Below are 20,707 nucleotides of genomic sequence, written 5' to 3'. Positions count from 1 at the left end.
AAGACCTGTCACTGGTGCAAACCAGTCATGTCATATAATAAACTTTTCCAACCTTCAGCCTAAAAGAGGAGGTAGCATAGTTTAGAGGTGAAAGTAGGGACTAGGAGTCAATAAACTAGGCCCTTGGCCCTACAGTGACCAATGCATTGGCCCAAAGAATCTCAAAGGCTCAAAAGCAGTGAGTCAGACCCCCAACCCCAATTCATGAAATTGGCTTAAAATAGTGAAGTTTTTTAAAGTAATAGTTTTTCACCTGCCTTATTATTTTTTACCCTTTGGGGGAAGCTGCTCACAATCTGTGTTTGATCCTCACAGGGTCAAAATTTAACCTTAAATGTCCACACAAAAATGCAAGCCTCCCCCTTGAGAACAGGCCTTATAAATACATGTACCAAAATAATAACATAGCAACAGTATTTCTAAAGGTCTCATTATCATGTTATCTAGATGCCTTTATGCTAATTCAGAAGTACATCAATTTTCTCAAGGAAAATGTACACAGCTCCCTTCCCCAAAAGACTAAAACAACTTATTAAATACAATTCAAATTTAAGTCACCAGTGCTACAATCAAATCTGTACAAATCTGATTCCAAGACTGAGGGGGGAAAGAGCAATTTCCTTGCGCATACAGCCACAGCCATTTTGGCTATGTCTACACTGCAGCTGGGAGAATGCCTCCCAGATTAGACAAACTTGCACTAGTTCAGTTTAAGCTAGTGCGCTAAAAATAACACTGTGGGCCTTGCAACATGGGCAGTAGCTCACACTAGCTATCTGAGCTCAGATCCAGGGGGTGAGGCAGGCTTGGACATGGGTGGCTAGCCTCAGCCACCACCCATGCTGCTATGTCCACCTTGCTATTTTTAGCATGCTAGCTCAAGCAGGGCTCGTACGTGTCTGTCTACCTGAGCTGGGTGGCTCACTCCCAGATGCAGTGTAAACATACCCTTTGGCATTCAGTGCTTAGAAAAAAGCTTGAAATGAGTTAGGCCCTGATCCCAAAAACACTTACATACATGCTCAACATTACTTTGTGAATAGATCTAGTGAAATCAATGGGACTACTCATGATAGTAAAGTCAAGCATATGCATAAGCATTTGCAGGATTCAGGCTTATACATGTGCTTGACTTTACTACCATGGGCAGCTTTGATTTGAACTAACTGCAGTTTCCAGGTTGTCAATACACTAACACAGTAGCACCCATGTCTTTATAGCCCTATTCCAGACTTCCATGGAAAGTAAAATATGTATGTATTTGCACTTCAGTCATTTGTAAACTAGAATAGCAACGACAACTTTGGATCTGGCTGCTGTCCCTATAGACGTATGGCAGATCTTGTTCCACATGAATGTATCATTTTTAGATTAATTTCTTACTAAGAATTAATTTCCACAGCAGTTTGACATGCTTTGCTTTAAATTGCAAAGTCATACTTACAAGTGAAAACAAAGATTTAAATGAAAAAGGAAAAAAATGAAGAAATGGTGGCAGGGACTTGTTACCTGTGATGATGAAATCCAAAATTATTATTCATTGTTTGTTGAGAATTGACACGACTCTCAGCGCTGTACAGAAAAATGGAGAAGACCCTGTTTCAGCTCCCAAGAGCTTATTTCTAAAGGGACAATCAATAAAGAGCAATTCAGGCACAAAGGATCAGCTGAACAGGAGATTCAATCACACAACTATGCAGGAGTGATTTTAAAAGTAGATAAATAAAAGCAATTCATTAGATGGTGGATTGGCACTGGTAGGCCTCTCATCAATTTTGAAGTTGGATGAAAGGGGAATGGATGCAAAAATGGCAGACCTGGATTGGGGGGTCACGGCATTTTAGACATAAAGGGCAAGATGGAAGAAGCACAGAGAAGGATACAAAGTGAGCAGTTAGTCTGAGGTGAGAAGGAGCTGAGAACAGAGATGAAGGCTAGAGGTGTAGAACCAAAGTGTCAGTTGCAAGATGAAGTGACAGCATCTGGTTAACGCACTGTCATTTGATTAGCATCAATTCTGTACTCTGACAGCAATGATCTTGAAGGGAACCACCTGCAAAGCTTATGCCTGCCTTCTCAGATTATTATTGCTGTAATAATTTTTAATTAAATTGATGTAAGAGGTCTTACTACCTGTGGTTATTCTGGATATTCATATTCAGATCCCCCATTAGCAACTCATATTTTTCACTTCATATGAAAGCTTTTGCCCTCAAGTACATGTGTGTAATTCCCATTGGACTCATTTGGGTTACACAGATGTAATTCAGGAGAAAATCTGGCCCATAATGATCATTCTATGTATTTAAATAAAACATAATTTAGGGCCTTATCTTGCAATGCCTCCACCTGCACAGCTTTCATTGACTTAAAGAAGTGTTCTGTGCAAAAGACTTGCAGGATCAGGCCCTTTTAATTTTTCCATTATTTTTGGCTTGACTGCCCATTTCTCACTCTAAAAGGGTTTAGAGGCCCACCTTAGGTTTCAGCAAGTAGAGGGTTAACTCCTGTCTTGGATCTGACACAAGTGCACAATAAGACTCCCAGGGGAATTCTGCACCAAAAAATTAAAAATTCTGTGCACAATATTTTCAAATTCTGTAAAATTCTGCATATTTTATTTGTCAAAATAACACAATATAATCATACCAGTTTCAATTATTTTTGGTCATTTATTTCAAAATACCTGTCAGCAAGTATGTCTGTAACAATACAGACAACAAAAAAGATTCAGGAAATGTTTTTTGACAAATAGATTCCTTACTAGGCATATTCATACAGAACTCTGAGTAATAATTCATTTACACTACAAAACAGAATCATATTTCCTGCGCCCCTCAGAAGCAATGCAAATGCTTGGGGGAGTCAGGGATAACAGAGGAGTGAGGGAGAGGGAAGTAATTTCTGGGAAGGAGCCTAGGTGTGAATTTGGAGGGGTGATGGATGTGGGTGGGAAAAGTATGGAACAGGTGTTTTTCGGGGGTGCAGAGGGATTGTTAGCGAGCTTCCCCCATGCAGACCCTGGCTGACCCCTAGCCTCTCCCATTCAGTCAGGCACATCTGCCCCGTCCCCATGTGTCTCTGCACCCCCATGTGTCCTTCACCCCCTGTCCATGTGTCCCTCTGCCCCCACTCATACACCCCATCCCCCATTCCCATGTGGCCCTGCACTCCAACCCCATCCCCATGTGTCTCTGTGCCCCCACTCAGCCACCCCTGTCCCTCTGTGGCCCTGCACTCCCTCACCCATCACCATGTGACCCTGCATCTCCCTCCTCCCTGTGGCCCTGTGCCTCCATGTCCATTCAGCTCCTTCCCCAGTCTATCCTCCCCCACTAGCCCTTATGAGCCTTTGTCTGACCCCGCAGCAGCCTCACGCTATCTCCCCATATCCCCTGTTTCCTGACCTGGCCCGACAGGAGCTGTGAAGAAGGCACTACCATACAGGCTATTTCTCGTCCCTAGCTGGCCAGGAGCTGCTGCTCTGTTCTAGCATGACAGCTCCCTCTGGTGGGCAAAAGGCAGAACTGCAGCAACTTTCCAGGGGAAGCTTTTTTTCTGCGCAAAAAATTAAAAGTATGTGCAGCTAATTAATTATGCACACATGCAGTGGCACAGAATTCCCCCAGGATTAAGTAAGGCTGGGGACTAGAAGTCCAAACAGACTCTCAGAAGGTACACAAAAAACTATTGGTGAAATACTGGCTCCAATTGAAATCAATGAGAGTTTTGCCATTTATTTCAATGGGGCCAGAATTTCACACTGCTAGGTGTGGTCAAGCTGGTGAAAGTGCTTAGAGTGCCAAGGACAACACTCAGCATTAGGTTGTATTCCAAGTTAGTGTGGTTGTCTTGTTACGATCAACCATTTTGTTTTCTTATTGTACCTACCTCATTCTTACCTTCATAAAATGTATGAAGATGTATGAAATTGTCAGGAAGAGACTTTGCTGATTAAGGTCCTGATTCAACTTTTATTGAAGTCAATGGCAGTCTTTTAATTGACTTCAGAGAGAGTTAGATGGGGACCTAAGGGTCAAACTTGCAAACACTTGTTACTGGCATAGTGCTTACTATCATAAGAAGACCCATTGGGCTGTTAAGGGCTAGGTAGACCTCGATGAGTTTATAAATACAGTAGTTTATTTATTTAGTGTGTGTATAGTCGTCTAGCTAAGCAATGGCATCTTCAGGGGCATGATGCAGTTCTTCTAGGCCCCCGCTGAACCTAGTCAGCAGGCATTCATTGGCAATGTGCGTCATCATCTGTGTTGCACTGCAGCTGCACAAAGGGCTGTCACGAAGGCCCCAGCGATACTGGTTGGCTGCACAGAGACCTTGCCCATTCCAGAACCTGTTCAACAGGGACCTTTGGCGACGGGGCAGGTCAAAACCAGGCGGGCAAATTGTGGGGTTGGCGACGAGGGATTGCGGATTTTAAAGGATATTCATTCCTCTTGCCAGAGTGTTTCCGACCTAACATCTTGACGTGGAGGATGAGACCATAATGGGTGACGTGACGGCAAACGTGCAGCTGGTGATTTAAAAAGGTCATTGTGCAGTGGCAGGCTTGAGTAGGCACGTACTTTCTGCAGTAACTTGCCAGTGGCAACCTCTCATCTGATATCGGGAGGAGCAATATTGCTCAGAACTGGGAGCCATGGGAGTGGAGTCGGCCGCAGGGTGCTGGAGATGTTACGCATGGCGGAATGTAACTGCGTATCCACCAGTTAAATAGTAATAGCCATTAGGCTGACAGCAATTATTTGCTGGATTAAATCATAAATCATTAAATCAATTATTTGCTGGATTAAATCTTTTTTGCTTTGCTGCTGAATCAGTGGATTCACTATATCAGTTTAATGTATGTAGTATTACAGATTACACAATTTACTCTTAACTCTACACTGACTATTCCATATTACCATAATGATATGAACTTTTTACTGTTACAGCTAATATGTACATTTTGTAATCTTTAAAAAGGACATCACTGGCAAAGTAGAACTGCACTTTTTGAATAGATATGCTGAGTTTTCATTTTTATGGCACTGAGGTATCTGCACCAGAGTTAAGGTTGCATTACAGAGTTAAAATTGAACAGGACCTTTTAACCTTTAGTTTGTTTACAAAAGACAAAAACTAAATGGTAAAAACCACAACACAGAATATAAACTTTGAATACTATTGAAATCTTTCATGGTGGTTTGATTAAAAATTAATTGATTCAGAAAGAATGAGTTGAAAATTGCCCATTTTGGTGATTTTTTAACTGCATTGTCCCACTTTGCTTTGTAGTTCTTTTGCAAGAAATCTGAAGCACTCTGGAACCAGCCCATTGGCTACGTTGGTGCCCACTCAAATGCATGCTAATTTCTATAAGATCAGTTACAGATCAGTAACTGTTTGTCTGTGAAGAACTGTATAACTTCTCAGCCATGATGAAAAATGTGTATGCGAAGGCAAACTTACCAAATTTTAATTTGACAACAAATCTGCTGTGTGCAGTACAGTATTGTTGAGCCATGCTGGTCCCAGGATACTAGAGAAACAAAGTAGGTAAGTTATTGGACCAACTTCTGGTGATGAGAGAGACAAGCTTTTGAGCTACACAGAGCTCTTCTTCAGGACAAATCTGGTGTGATATGAATGCTGCCAGTCACTCCCTGTGGAGCTTAAAAAAAACATAGAAGAGACCTTTTCTCTTATCAAATAACCTTATAACCTAAGAGAAAGTTCCCTGAGCTGGGAAAACAGACTATGAATTAAAATCTCTCAAACCTTGGCAGAATTAAGGCAAATAAACTTCCCAAATGGATGGAATGTGACAGTCAGATGTACTAATCTCTTGCTGTAAAAGCACTGAGCATATGAAGTAACTGTTAAGGATTTGCTTTACAGTGTAAGTCTGATGAAGTTGGGGGATGTATTGTTTTTGGGTATGTGTTGGAGATGGAAGTGAAAGCATTATGGAGCACTGGAGTGTGTTATTAACACTATTGTATGCAATATAAAAGTGGAAGAGAAGCAGGGCCGGCTCTAGGCACCAGCAAAACAAGCAGGTACTCGGGACGGCACATTTCTAGGGGCAGCATTCTGGCGCCAGCCATGCCGCCCCTAGAAACGTGCCCCAGCTCGCCTCCACTCCGCCGCCGCCTGCTCCCCTGAGCGTGCCGCTGCCGCTCCGCTTCTCCCCCCTCCCTCCCAGGCTTGCCGCACATGAAACAGCTATTTGGCGCAGCAAGCCTGGGAGTGAGGGAGGAGAAGCCGAGCGGCGGTGCGCTTGGGGGAGGCAGTGGTGATGGAGCAGAGGTGAGCTGGGGTGGGGAGCAGCTCCTCTACCCTCTATGCCCCCGTTACTTCCTATGAGCCCCCCGCCACCCTTGCTCACCTCTGCTCTGCCTGCTCCCCTGAACACGCTGCCTCTCCCTCGCCTGAGAGGGAGGGGGGAGAAGCGGAGCAGTGGCGGCGTGTTCAGGGAAGCAGGCGGAGCGGAGGTGAGCTAGGGCGGAGGGTTGGCGGGGGGAGCTGCAGGAAGCAATGGTGGGGGGGAATGCTGCACCCCTGGGGGAGGAGGCGGGGCCGGGGATTTGGGGAAGGGGGTCAGAAGGGGCGGAGTTGGGGCGGAGCCAGGGGTGAGGAGGCACTAAAAAAAAGTGGGGACAGCCAAAATTTTTTTTGCTTGGGGTGGCAAAAATCCTAGAGCCGGCCCTGAAGAGAAGGCACAAGTTTTTGCCCCCTAATTTCTTATTTCCATACTTTTAAGGTCTGGGGTGGAATGGGATGTGTCCTGCAGTAACCTTAACTGTGACTAAACATAGTTTCGCTTGCTAATAGTAACTCTATATTCAGTTTCTTCTTTTCAATGTTAAAAATGGCTTAAACCTAGTGCCATGTTTGAAGACAAAGACACCACCATCTCCATGGAGACTGTAAGCTCTGCATTTAGCATGAGTACAAAAAATGGCCATATTCTGATTTTATTTATGCCTGTGTAAATCCCAATCAGTTTTTTAGTTCAGTGAGATTACTCCAGATTTGCACTGCTGCAAATGAGATCATAATCTGGCCCATCAGCAGCAGCTGTTGAAAAAGCAGGGTTGCATTGTAGTGCTGTGAATAAAGTCTTATATGCAAATAATTTTAAATATGTAATTTACATAAACAGTAAGACTTCCAATCACCCCAAAGAAAAAGTAAATCAAAATTTAATTGAATTTGCTTGAAACCAGAATTAAAGAGAGGTATACTACATTATTACATTTTTAAGCAATCTACAATTAGGTGAATAGGTTTTTTGTAAATACAGGGTATCTGCACCTCTGTCCCTTTTCCAGTCTCTCAAAGTGCACCTCCTCCAGTGTGAGGCCTTGTGTCTTACTTCTCCTGAGGTAGAATTCCACTCTTGGACCAGACTCTGAGATACAGTACACTACATATAGATGATGCTTACCAAGTAGTTCCAGTTGGGTTCTTCTCTTCAGGAGTCTGAGACCAGACAGCCGTCTTAAAACCAGAGTATTGTTTGCTTTAATAGTGGAAACAAAGCCCTTAGAGAAAAAGGATTTTAGGACAGTCTACACACTTCTATTTTACCTAAAGTCTTACCATCTAGTAATGGAGACCTAGGCAAGCCTAGTTTCTCCAGACACCCCTGACGGTCATGTGTATCAGTCTAGTTACCCCAAACAACTCCCCAACATCTACCCCTTCTTTGAAAAGGTCTACCTTTTTAACCCTGCCTCAGGTGTTTTCTGTTTTGTTTTTGTTCCTCTGGTTCCCAGGCCTTTTCCAGTTCTGGCATTGTTTCTCATCCACCCTCAAGTATTTGCTGAGAAGTGGCTCATCCTGAGCCACTGTTTTCCTTCCTGCTTGTTTTTCCTGATAACCCCCCATTAAACTAAACCAACATATTCATACAGTAAACATCCCCACAATCTGGTCAATATACAATGTTCATAAATTATTACAGAGCAGTTTCACTTCTATCACCGTAAGCACCAATACTACCAGTAATGACAGGCACAATTTAGAATGCCTCCAGAAAGTCATCTCTAAAAAGTTTAGAATCATCTGATTTTTTTTCTCACTAATGTAATTCTGTCACATGCTACTTATTAGAGACTGGGTTAACAAAGCACTCTACTTCTTACATTTAATATATATTTTACATCTAATTTTTCTTAATAGTGATTATTACTTATGGCTAAGTAACAATTATCATACCTTTGTCTTTCTTTTACCAATCTCCTTTTCACCTATCTAGGACTCCCACTTGTATCATATTTCAACTTAGTCCCTGATCCTATGATTGGGTCTGAACAGAAGCCTTTTGTCTGCAGGAAGTCCCACTGGTTTCAATAGGGCTCTGTGTGGGCACAAGGGTCCACCAACACAGATCCAGTTATACGATTGGGGCCTTCAATTGTAAGCTTTTTGGGGTGGGGAACATATATTTGTTTCTGTAAGGTATGCAGCCCGCTTTGGGATACTCTACAGAAATTAACCTCAAAACTCATGAGTTACATTTGTTTAAAGAAATTAAGACATGCAAGTAGCAGGTAGCTCTCTTATTCAGTTACCCAAGTGTGACTGGGTTGAGTTTATATACATCCACAGCAGAACACAAAGACAATGAACTCACTCCTTTAATAGGGTTTGACTTTATTGACAACTTATAAACAAGAATACAGCAAAAAGCCTAAACTTCTTCACAGAAATTTGTTATCCCTAGGATCAACCTCCAGAACTTCTTTTGTTCTAGCTCTCTCTTTAGAGGGAGCTATACCACCCTCTTTATAGCCCACATGGAATAATTGTTAAGTATTATTATGTATTTGTAGTGTGGTAGTGCTCAGAAGCTGCAGACCATTGTGCAGAAACATACAACAAAAGTATGGTTCTTGCTGTAAACTGCTACAGTGTGTCAAGAAATCACTTGCTGTTATGGAGAGTTCTAATACCTGCTAACCCAGAAAAGTTCCACAAACCTCTTATTTTGAGTGAAAAGACCTGAAAATTAATAAGGAAAATCAAAATAGTTATACTGATAAATGATCATCACAGAATATTATCAAAGTCCCTTATTACCAACTATGCACCAAATTCCAGAATTTTTCTGACTGGATTTGATCCTGATCCTGCAAAGTTAAACATGGTAAAACTTTACAAAGATCTCAGGATCAAAATCTATTAAAACTAATCCTACAAAGACTTGCACATGTGCTTAACTTTACACATGTGAGTAGTGTATTAACCTTAATGAGACTACTCATGTGTGGTTAAACACAAGCATAACAGGCCTAAATTACTCATTCTGTGTGTGATCTTGGGCAAATTTCACTTGACCGCCTATTGCCAGGAAATCTATTTGTAAAATTAGGTAAAAAGCAGGATCTTACTGAAAATCAGGGGTGAAATCCTAGTCGCATTGAAATCAATGGACATTTTTCACCCCAGATATCTTTGTTCAGCAGCCTAGGTAGGTGAATTACACAAACGATTTATCACTGCATATGTAGTACCATCAAGTTTATTTATGAAATTTGCAAACTCAACCACTGTCTTCAGTCTCAGGCGAGTCAGCATATACTGTACAGTTTTTGCTACATAATTACGCAAAGGAAGCTTCCACAAATGTCTCAAATACTCCAAAACCAGCAAAGACTTGAAATAGTAATTAAAAAAAAATCTGATAAATACAAAAGTAAATGTAACTTTGGAGCCAAACCCAGCACTCAGAAAAGCTATCCTAAAAATTTACAACCACATATGTAAGTGGGATTGCACTGGTATAACTGAGGGCAGTATCTGGCTTCTGCCATTTATGTCAGTCGATATCTGTACTTCTATTTATGTCTGAAGAGTGTGTACATCTTAATTTGATTGTATGTTCCTGAGGTAGAAATAATGTCATGTATGTGTCTACCACTTGTGCTCTAATAATAATAATTAGTCTATTTTAGTCTATTATCTGCCTTGTATACTAGGGATTCACTTTAAAGACAAGGCTGCCATTTGGCGTGGGGGGAGGGAGTGGCAATCTAAACAATGTCTGTTTTAAACCAGTATTTCATACCTAAGGCCCAAATTCTCTAATGGCAAGCCTTTATGCATGTGCTTAACTTTATGCATGTCAGTACTGGTGTGTAAAGTTAAGTATGTGTGTGTGTAAGTCTTTGGAGGACTTGGGCTTATATAACCAACATTTTCTATAATTGTATTAAGGAAAAGATGATTCTGATGCATCTGTAGCTGCAAGATATTTCAGTATGTTTTTTGTAACCCATGATGTTATTATTGGGGAATCTTGGATTATTGCTAAAATTACTGATCCTTTAAAATAATTTAATATAACTTTGTGGGTGTTTGCCTTTCCCTCCATACATGGAGTTATGCAAATAGAGGCATATTGTTTCTTTTCCATTCACAAAGGATGTATTTTGAGGAATGTATTGTTAACTTGTTCCTTATGAGAGTTTTCATGCTTAAAACAAGGATAAAGCATTTCCCAGAAATGAGAAGTGTGACAAATTGAAACTGGCACATATAGCTGGTTCACTAGTTGCCCTTCTGCTAGCCTTTCCATATGGTATCCTTTTTGACAGACATTTGCAAATTTGACTTTTAGAGGCAAGGAATAAAAATATAAAGATCGGTTGCAGTTTTCTGTGATTTTTGGCTTTAACATGATATGGGTTGGAATAAAATACTTCTATAATTCCTCTTTTGAAATACCTTTGGTAAAACAACCCAAAGAATGTACAATTCTATGCTGATAAAATTCAGACTTTAAAATATGAGACAAGAGTATTTATGATATGAAATGCATATACGTATGAAAGATATCATTCAACTGATTCATTTATTGTTTTCATTTTACAGGTAATGACAGGACCCTCTATAAACAAAAGAACGCTAGCAGAAATAGGACTGATGGAACTAGCAGCTGTTCCAAAGGGCTCAAGATAGAGAGTCAGAGGAGATGAAGCCACAGCTAGTCTTCTCAGTGGGAGAGGGGAGCAACCCCCCCCCCCCATAACACTTAGCACTTACTGTTACCATTATCTAATATTTCTGATACAGTAGCACTTAAAGGCCCCAATCAGAATTAGGGCCAGGTTGTCCTAAACCCTGTACAAACACATACAAAAACAAAAGCTCTACCCTGAAGAGTTTACAGTCTAAGCCCCAGATCCTGCAATTTGTTCCACTTAGGAGTCTTCACAAAGGCTTTGTCTACAGTACTATCACTTTTGTCTGTCAGGGGTGTGAAAAATCACACCCCCCGATTGACAAGATTCACTGATAAAAGTGTCAGTGTGGACAGCACTATGTCTGCAGGAAAGCGTCTCCTGCCGGCATAGCTACTGCCACACATTGGGGGTACTTTAATTATGCCGGTGGGAGAGCTCTCTCCCACTGGCATAGTTAAGCTACACAGGAGACCTTACAGCGGTCCAGCAGCTGCTCCCGGCTTCTCTCCCGCACTGGATCGCCCCGAGCCGGGGGGAGGGAAGGTGGGTGTGAGCGGCGCGGCCGGGGGCGGGACCGGGAGGCGCGGCCCTGGCCGGGGCCCAGCTTCTTCCGCCGCTTTCTGCTGCTGTCGCCGCTGCCTGCGTGTCGGGGAGAAGCCCGTGAGTGAGGAATCGCGGCCGGGCGCGGGGTAGCTGCGACCCGGGCGCAGCGCGGCGAAGCCCCGGGAGGGAGGCGGCCGCCTCGGGCCCTGCTCTCGGGCTGTGTCTTCCCTGGGGCCAGCAGCGGCCTGCCCCTCCCCGGGCCTGGGGCTCGCCCACGCTGCTGGCCCGCGGGCGCCTTGGCCCCCTCCTGCCCCGTGCACACACATGGGCTGGGGCCCAGGTGCTGGTTGGCTTCCGGGGCCCGCTCGACCCTGCCGGCTCCCGCCGCGCTAGAGCGAGACGGTGGGTTATTCAGCCCGTAGGGCCCGGGCCAGGGGCAGACCCAGAGGTGCTGTTCGTGGGCTGGACCTTGTCCACACTGGCTGCTTGGAGCCCATCAGACGTAGGTCATGGTATTTCAGCTGAGCTGCCATCAGATGGCGACTTGCCTGGCTACCAAACTGGGCTGGGTTTGTACCAGTGACATGGCTGCTCTTGAAACGCTACGGCAGCACATTTGCACTGCAGCGCAGACATTCAGGCGTAGTTAATCCACCTCGCTGAGAGCTGGTAGCTAGGTGGGTGGGAGACGGCTTCCCTCCACCTAGCCTTGTCTGCGCTGTCCTCTAGATCAGTACAGCTGTGTCTCTCAGGGGTGTGGGTTTTTCACATGGCTCTGTGTCCCATGGAGGGTCCCGTCTTCAAAAATGTCAAATCCCAGGAATGAAGTTACAGGAAACTTTCTTCACAGAAAGAAACCAAATTGCTTGTTACTTTTAACTGATCATTCTGCTGTTGTGTATTGTCTCATTGCCACACAAGGCACTGGCAGGGTGGGGAGAAGGATGAGGAAGTAGGTTTCATGATGTGAGAATTTGGACCCTTCCCTGTCCCCTGTGGGAAAAAAATTATACCTTAGATGTGTTTTAAGAAAGGCCCTATGAAACTCAGTTTCCTGTCTTAATACTTCTGATTTGTAATAATATTTGGCAGAGTGTAACTTTTGTGTGTTTGTGGGGTTTTTTTCCCCCAATTTGCTTAAGATGGCTTAATTGAGTTTAGTTGTTTAAGAAATACAGTACAACAAAAATAGCAAAATGGGAAAATGTACTTGACCTGAAGTAACTTCTCAGTTGTCTAATAATAATAAAACATTAGTGTCACAATTTGTTGGATTAAAACGTGGACTACAGATTTAACTAAGAAGATTCCATTCACTTTGTTAGTCAAGTTAACAGAGGAAGTTAATGCACTTATTTAAAAATTGATTTTGTTTCATGGTCCATGATGCTCATTGTTGTCAGAGCTGATTCACACTTTTCTCTGACATCCTAGCATTTGCCATGCTTGCAATTCCACAGCCTCCATGGAATTACTCTGGAGCCATTCAGCTGGGAAGGAGGGAGAGAAGGGTTAAGTAATAGCATTCAGCATGCCTCTTGTGACCTGTTAAAATCACTTAACACAAATTCCTGAAGTGCATGAATTTTTTTATCTTATATTTGAAGTTTTAGAGCTGATAGTGGTGATTGGAGGAAAATCCAAAGAAGAGATTTAATTAGTTTGATACTTGGTATATTAGAATCACCAGTGCTGCTCTACATGCTGTATTTTAGCAAGAATTGTTTTAATTTTGGTCCCAGGTTTTAGAGCAGCATCCACTTCATCTTGCAGTTAACTCTACATCAAACCGATGGACATGATTCAGGTGACTTCATATGACGTATAGACACAAATAAGCAACTTCCTAAAATTAAAGTAATTTTGTGCAAAGTAATTTGACTAGCAAGGATGAGCAGTTTAAACTGTATCCATTGCATTACTCAGCTTGTCTACAAGTATCATAATTTCACATGAGGTGCTGAAATGCAGTCCTTTTTTTAAAAAAAGCTCTTTTTTAGCTCTTAAAGTGGAGGCACAAATATGCTAGGCTAGTTGCACAATATGCCTCATGAAGTTACTCTGTAATTTACTCCATTTGTAAATATTTTGTCAGATTTCTTCAGGAAATATTGTAAAACTGTTATTCTGTAGATTTGTTTCCCCTTGAGTTCTGTGGCAGTACAGCATCCTGTTTTTTGGGTTTTGCTGGTAATGTCTAAAGCAGAACAAGTCTTCCTTGATCTGGGATTGACATGTGTCATAAAAACAAATTGGGGCATTCCTGTATGTAAAAAAGAAAATTGGATGTAACCTTACGCTCTTGGCAACTTGTCTTTGACTTCCTGAGAAATGGCACTAATACATAGACTTTTCATAGCACTTCACATTTCTGATTCTCTTACTATCATTAACTAATCCTTGTCAGGTAGGTGAATATTCTCTCTACAAATAGGAAAACAGTGGTTAGTTAAATGACTTGCTCAGGGCCACACAGTGAGTTAAAGTGTCATAGCAGATGTTAACACTCATGAGTTTCCGGCTCTCAGTCCTTCAGCTTGATGTGCGACCTCTTGTGGGTCACAGTATAATAATTCCACAACCACAATTCTAAGGGCTTGTCTACACTGGCACTTTACAGCATAGCAACTTTCTTGCTCAAGGGTGTGAAAAAATGCACCCCTGAGCGCTGTAAGTTTCAGCGCTGTAAAGTGCCAGTGTAGACAGTGCACCAGAGCTCGTGAAGGTGTGTGGGGTTGTTTTAGTTTGTTTGTTTTTTTTAATAGTACTGGAAGAGCTCTCTCAATAACATCCAGTGAACTAGTTTTACCCTCTTTTATCTTGGAGTTTTTCTTTTCTTGGGTGGGTGGGAGGTAGTAGGTAGGTTAGTTTACTTTTGCTTCGTGAAACTGTATGTTGATAGTGGTGTCAGTCTGACATAAAAGACCCTTGCCATTAGTCTAAAAATACTTGCCTACACTCAGTAATAAGATTTTGGCAACTTTTGGCATAGTATATTTCAGTCAAAAATAGCATGTGGATACTGTCACTGGGCAGGCAAATCCGATTTCTGTGAAACATAAGAAATCACAAAATGAAAGACAGATGAGGAATCTGAGGAGAATCACATAGGTTGCAAACCATGAGAATGGGCAAACAGTGGTAGATGAAAGTGAAAGTGCTATGGAATCTTTAACTGTTACGTGGCAAGCTGTGTGAGAGAGGCAGCCATGTCTGTTTAACTTCTCATCCAAAATACAGTCACCCTTCTAGGACCGTAATGTAATGTCAGTAGTGGACTATGAGCTTGAATCATTGTGTGTGATGTGCCTTTGGGCCAGAAGATCATGGACATGACACTACTAGAATTTCAAATGACAGCCTCCAATGAAAGAAGTGTTGCTGCCACTACCAGTCAGTAATTCTGGTCCTTTTATGGCTCTAGCAGGCAGTGAGTACTTGTTTGCTCAAAAGGCTTTCATGGCTGTCATAGCAGTGAAAGTCCTGAACTACTGATTGATGACCTTCTCCAGTTGCTAGCCATGATGAATGCTGTTCTTGCTCTGATTGGAGAACATTTGATCCAGCAGTGAACCAGCCAAAATGCCACAGGTAGCTATGAAAAGTCATCCAAACATTTCTACGTGCTGCTTACATCAGAAAGTGCAACAGTTCTGCAATACTTGCAGAAGATGTGTTGATTTGGCACTAGCAGCCCACAGGAATATATTCCTTTTGTACTTTGACAGATTTGAGGAAATGCATAAGGGCCTCTCCTCCAAATATGGCTACAGAACATCTTGGTCTCTAGATGCTATATAATAAAGGCTCCATGTGCTCTGAGCCAAGCTGTGCCTAAATTCTATGGCAAGGGCCTGTGGTTTCTTTGGCAACCTGGTGCTGGAAGTTCTTCTGCAGCAGCTTCATTTAATCAGTACAGTAGCCCTGTGTTACTTGTTTTTATAGTCAGTTTCTCTCCACAGTGCTGTCTCCACATTTTCAGTGTGATGCAATGATTTCTGTTCAGTTTTGGCAATGTAAAACTGCACCATAGTTGTTGAAGTTTTTGGCAGCTGGATAGGGAGCAGTTGGTGCTTATGGTGCCTGTGGAGAGAGGGAGAAATCAATTTGGGATAAACATATAATCTAAAATGCACAGTAGCGAAATATGCAGTGTAGTTGTGGCCTTGTCGGTCCCAGGATATTAATGAGACAAGGTAGGTGAGGTAATATCTTTTATTGGACCTACTTCTGTTGGTTAGGGCTTTCAAGCCACACAGAACTTCTTCAGATCTGGGAAAGGTACTTTGAGCATCACAGCTAAATTGAAGGTAGAAGAGATTGTTTAGTATAAGTAGTTAGTACATAGTCTGAGGGACCATTCAAGGTAGAGTGGCCAATTAACACGTTTTCAGTCACAGAACAAAAAGAAGGGGTTAGTGGGTTACAGATTGTTGTAATAATCCATACATCCGGTGTCTGTTCAATCCATGATTTTTAGTGTCTAGTAGAGTTATGAATCTAAGATCCCGGGCTTGTCTTTTGAAATCCTTGGAAGTGTTGTGCAGATTTCCTTTGAGGATGAGGACAGATAGGTCAGACATAGAGTCATTGCTCTGTGAAAAGTGTTCACCCAAATGTGATAGGGTAAAAAAAAAAGGAGTACTTGTGGCACCTTAGAGACTAACAAATTTATTTGAGCATAAGTTTTCGTGAGCTACAGCTCGCTGTGTGAGTTCATTGGAGAGCATAGTGATTGTCTGGCTTCACCCACATAGGTGTTGTTGGGGCATTTAGTGCACTGGATGAGGTACACCACATGTAGTGATAGGCACGGGTAGGATCCATGGATCTTGAAAGGTGTGGTGGGGGGTGGGGTTGGTTGTCCTATCACTGCAGAGGTGTTAATGGGCCACTCTACCTTTGGTCCCTTAGAATATGTGTTAACTACTTGTGATAAACAATCTGTTCCACCTTGCATTTAGCTGTGACGCTCACAGTACCTTTCCCAGGCTTGAAGAAGAGCTCTGTGTGGTTCAAAAGCTTGTCTCTCTCACCAACGGAAGTAGGTCCAATAAAAGATATTACCTCACCCACCTTGTTTCTCCAGTAGCGAAATAGCTAACAATATTGGTTTCACAGTTAACGGCCAGATGAAAGTAATGGAAAAGTTTACACTTCTCCAAAGTATGGTTTCAGGCTGACTGCATACTCACTTAGCTATGCTTCAGTTTCTGTTCCGTTTGTCGTTTAATTTTTTTGTTTGTTTGTATAAGTAAAATGCTAGATCACTGTTACTACCAATATGTCTATGGAATTCTGTGGTTGATGGACTCCCACAATAACTTGGGTTCTCCTGTTGCAGTTGGCTGTTGGCTTGCTTGTGAACCTCTGCTGCCTAGATGATCATGTGCTGGTTTTAGATGAGAACAAACAGTCCACTCTCCAGCAGAAAGAAACTTAGGCTCCACCCTAGAGTGGACCACAATTAGGTAATTTGTAATTCTGTTAAATTCTCTCTAGGTTAGGTGGTGTTTAAATATATGTTAATTAAAACTTATCTAACATATTTTAAAAGACCACCTATTTTTCTAGTCTGAATACAGCCAGAAGATCTCTGCCGGCAGACTCTTTTCCTGTGTCTGTCTCTCACTGACTAGCAAATGATATTTTAGCTTGTAAATACGTAGGTATTTGAGGTTCATCCCTTCCAGTATGGCAGTAAAAGGTGTTAGAGCTCTAGTCTGGTTGACCTGGAAGTGATTGAGTTCCTTTATTTAAAACAATATAATTTTGGGCGGGGGCAGAATTATCTGAAATTCTTGTGGTATCCAGAGAAGGCCTTTCCTCTCCCAAAGTCAGTTAAAAATATACAAGTGTATGGGGGTATATCTACACTGGCAGAGTTGCATCACCAGCAGTTACAGCGCCGCTCAGAGTGCGCTGAAGGGAAACTGCTGTTGTGTGTTCACCCTGTCAGCTGCCTGTGGAATAGCGTGTCCACACTTGTGGCACTTGCAGCAGTATTCAGAGCGATGCACTCTGGGCAGCTATCCCACAGAGCATCTTTTCCTCTTCTGCCGCTAAGACAGTGGTTCTCAAACTAGGGGCGCCAGGGAAGGGCGGCCAGTTTCCCACAGCCCCCATTGGCCTGGAGCGATGAACTGCGGCCAGTCGAAGCCGCGATCGGTCGAACCTGCGGACGCAGCAGGTAAACAAACCGGCCCGGCCTGCCAGCGGCTTTCCCTGAACGAGCAGCGCCCCTAGTTTGAAAACCACTGCTCTAAGAGTTGTGGGAAGGCGGAGGGGGTTGCGGGGCATCCTGGGTTCTGTCCCAATGCTCTGTGATGCATTGCTTCGCATCCCAGCAATCCCTGTGCTTCCGTCCGCATTTGACGCCATCTTTCAACGGTTTATGTACTGCACGCTCTGCCTCCTCAGTCTGCAGGAATGGATCCCGCTCCATTGACCAGTATGCCGCTTGCTTTCACTCACACGTCACGAATGGCAGTGGAATTATTCCTTAAACTACAAAGGCAAGAGGAGTTCAACATTGATCTCGCCACGTGTGGTAGCTACGACGCAAGATTGCTTGTGGCATTCACGGAGGTGCTGACCACAGTGGAACACCGCTTTTGGGCTTGGGAAACAAGCACTGAATGGTGGGATCACATCGTCATGCACATCTGGGATGCCGAGCAGTGGCTGCAGAACTTTCGGATGAGGAAAGCCACATTCATGGGACTGTGTGATGAGCTCGCCCCAGCTCTTTGGTGCAAGGACACGAGAATGAGAGCTGCCTTGCCATTAGAGAAGTGCATGGCGACTGCACTGTGGAAGCTGGCTACTCCAACCTGCTACTGATCGGTTGTTAATCAATTTGGAATGGGAAAGTTGACCATTGGACTCGTGTTGATGGAAGTGTGCAGGGCCATTAATCGCATCCTGCTCTGAAAGACTGTGACTCTGGGCAACGTGCGTGACATTGTGGATGTCTTTGCACAAATGGGCTTCCCTAACTGCAGAGGGGTGATAGAAGGCATGCATATTCCAATTCTGGCACCAGACCACCTAGCCATCGAGTACGTTATTCGGAAAGGGTATTTCTCTATGGTTTTCCAGGTGCTGGTGGATCACCATGGGTGTTTCATGGACATTAATGCAGGCTGGTTTGGAAAGTATCTTTCTGGCCCGTTCAGGATGCTGCAAGCAGGGAGTTTCTTCCCGCACCAGAAGATCACCATAGGGGAAGTCAAAATGCCCATTGTGATCCTGGGAGACCCTGCCTACGCCTTAATGCCGTGGCTTATGAAACCATACACAGGGCACCTTGACAGCAACAAGGAGCAGATCAATAACAGGCTGAGCAAGTGCAGGATGACTGTTGAGTGTGCTTTCGGCTGATTAAAGGCCCGCTGGCGATGCCTAAATGGGAGACTGGACCTGGCCAATGACGATATTCCTATGCTTATAGCCACATGCTGCACGCTCCATAATATTTGTGAAGGGAAGGGTGAAAGCTTCACTCAGGGCTTGACGGCTGAGGCTCAATGCCTGGAGGCTGAATTTGAACAGCCAGAGACCAGGGCTATTAGAGGGGTGTGGGGCCATAAGGATTAGCGATGCCTTGAGGCAGCAATTTGAAGCTGAAAGCCACTAATATTTGTTGCTGTGCTCAGAAGTGCAGTGCTTGTAATGCTAGGAGGTGATTGTGATTGGTGCAGACAGTGCACTATGAAGGTTTAAGAAAATTGCCTGGTGCTTTGCAGGGCTCTGTTTGCTTTCAATTAATGGAATAAAGATTGCTTTCAAACAAAAACAATTATTTTATTAAAAAACAACAAATGGAAGAGAGAGACCAACAAAAAAACACATCAGCACTGTGGGGGATGAGGGAAGGTGGGGTCCCAGGATGGTTAAAGATTTGTGTATGTCCAGGTATCATATGCAACCTTGTCCTTTGGAGTACAGTGCAGTGGGTACTGTACTTCAACAGGGCTAAACTGCAGAGGGATGGGTGTTGAGTGCAGTGGGTACTGGGAGTCCACAGGGCTGGACTGTGATAGGGCAGGAGTGGAATGTTGCAGGTACAGACTGGAACCAGGAGGTTGATAAGAGTATGTTGGCGGTGTCTGGGGGGCACATGGGAAAGAGTTTTGTGACGGCGGCTGCAGGGGAGGGCGGGCACAGAACTGCTTGGTTTGTAGTGCTAGTAGCTCCTGAAGCACATGTGCTTGGTGCGCCATAACTTTTAAGAGCCGCTCTGTGGCACGCCGTGTTCTCCTTTCGGTCCCTCTTCTCATTGTCCTGCCACTTCTTCAATTCTTGTTTTTTGGCCGTGGAATGCATCATGACATCACGCAGTAAATGCTCTTTAGATTTTCGTGGCCGCTTTCTAATTCTGCACAGCCATTCAGCCATCGATAACAAAGAGGGAGGCTGGACTCCCATATCTGTGAAGCCAAAATGCAACATTTTACAGAAGCAGCATTGTTTTCAACACGGAGACCACTGATTCAGTGATGTAAAACACAACCACTATTCACATACTCGTCACTAACTGGCTGACTCCAGGCAAACACATGAGCCACAAGACCCCCAAAATGGTGACTAACCGCAGGGGCAAGGGAAATCAGTGTTCCCAGACTGCACTGTACACTGGGCACATGGCTCTTGGGGAGAGCCAGCACTGTAGAGCGGGGCCTTATAATCATTACTGTCCCCACGTTTTCCACAGGCTGTGTTCATTATGGAAGATATCTTGCTGCTGAGGGTGAGCAGGGAATCAAGGGAGGCCGTGGCCCTTATGCGGCTCACCTGGGTGCAGCGATGGTTCCCTTCACCCCCTCCCCAGTGATGGCAGAGTGGTGTGGGAAAATTACCCTTAACGGGGCAGGAAACAAAATAGCTCTGCCAAAGATCCTGCAGCAGCGGATTGCCCAGTATCTCCACGAGAATTTCGGGTAGATTTGTGGGAGTTGATCAACACCCTCTTCCGCTGCTCAGACTAGGCATGTGGTGGTATGCGCATCATACAGACACAACTCTTCTTTCTACAACCCTCCTGCCCCCAACAACTTGCTTCAGCAATTCCCAAAATCAAAGCCACTTACCAGGGGCCTCATTTCCTGTTTGCGCTTCACCAAGCTCCTACAGCTGTGACTGGCTAGCCTCCTCCGGGGTAGAGAAGAGCTCCTGGCTGCATATAT

General features: G+C 43.7%; 1 protein-coding gene across 15 annotated transcripts in view; it reads left to right on the top strand.

The window, feature by feature from the left end:
- Positions 1-11,340: 11,340 nt before the first annotated feature.
- The window catches only part of USP45 (ubiquitin specific peptidase 45), a 104,230-nt gene continuing 94,863 nt past the window's right edge, over positions 11,341-20,707 (top strand). For 6 of the 15 annotated variants that reach the window (XR_005224653.2, XM_027829389.3, XM_043542693.1 and 3 more), the window contains exon 1: positions 11,513-11,636. The gene's annotated coding sequence lies outside the window, so the exon portion shown is untranslated. Of the gene's footprint in view, positions 11,922-16,863; positions 16,991-20,707 lie in introns of those variants that run through there. The other 9 variants (XM_043542694.1, XM_043542692.1, XM_043542689.1 and 6 more) reach the window with 9 other exon arrangements.

This window comes from Chelonia mydas, chromosome 3 (assembly GCF_015237465.2).
Source record: "Chelonia mydas isolate rCheMyd1 chromosome 3, rCheMyd1.pri.v2, whole genome shotgun sequence".
NCBI lineage: Eukaryota > Metazoa > Chordata > Testudines > Cheloniidae > Chelonia > Chelonia mydas.
The sequence above is the reverse complement of the archived record's forward strand: the minus strand, read 5'-3'. Positions and strand labels throughout refer to the sequence as shown.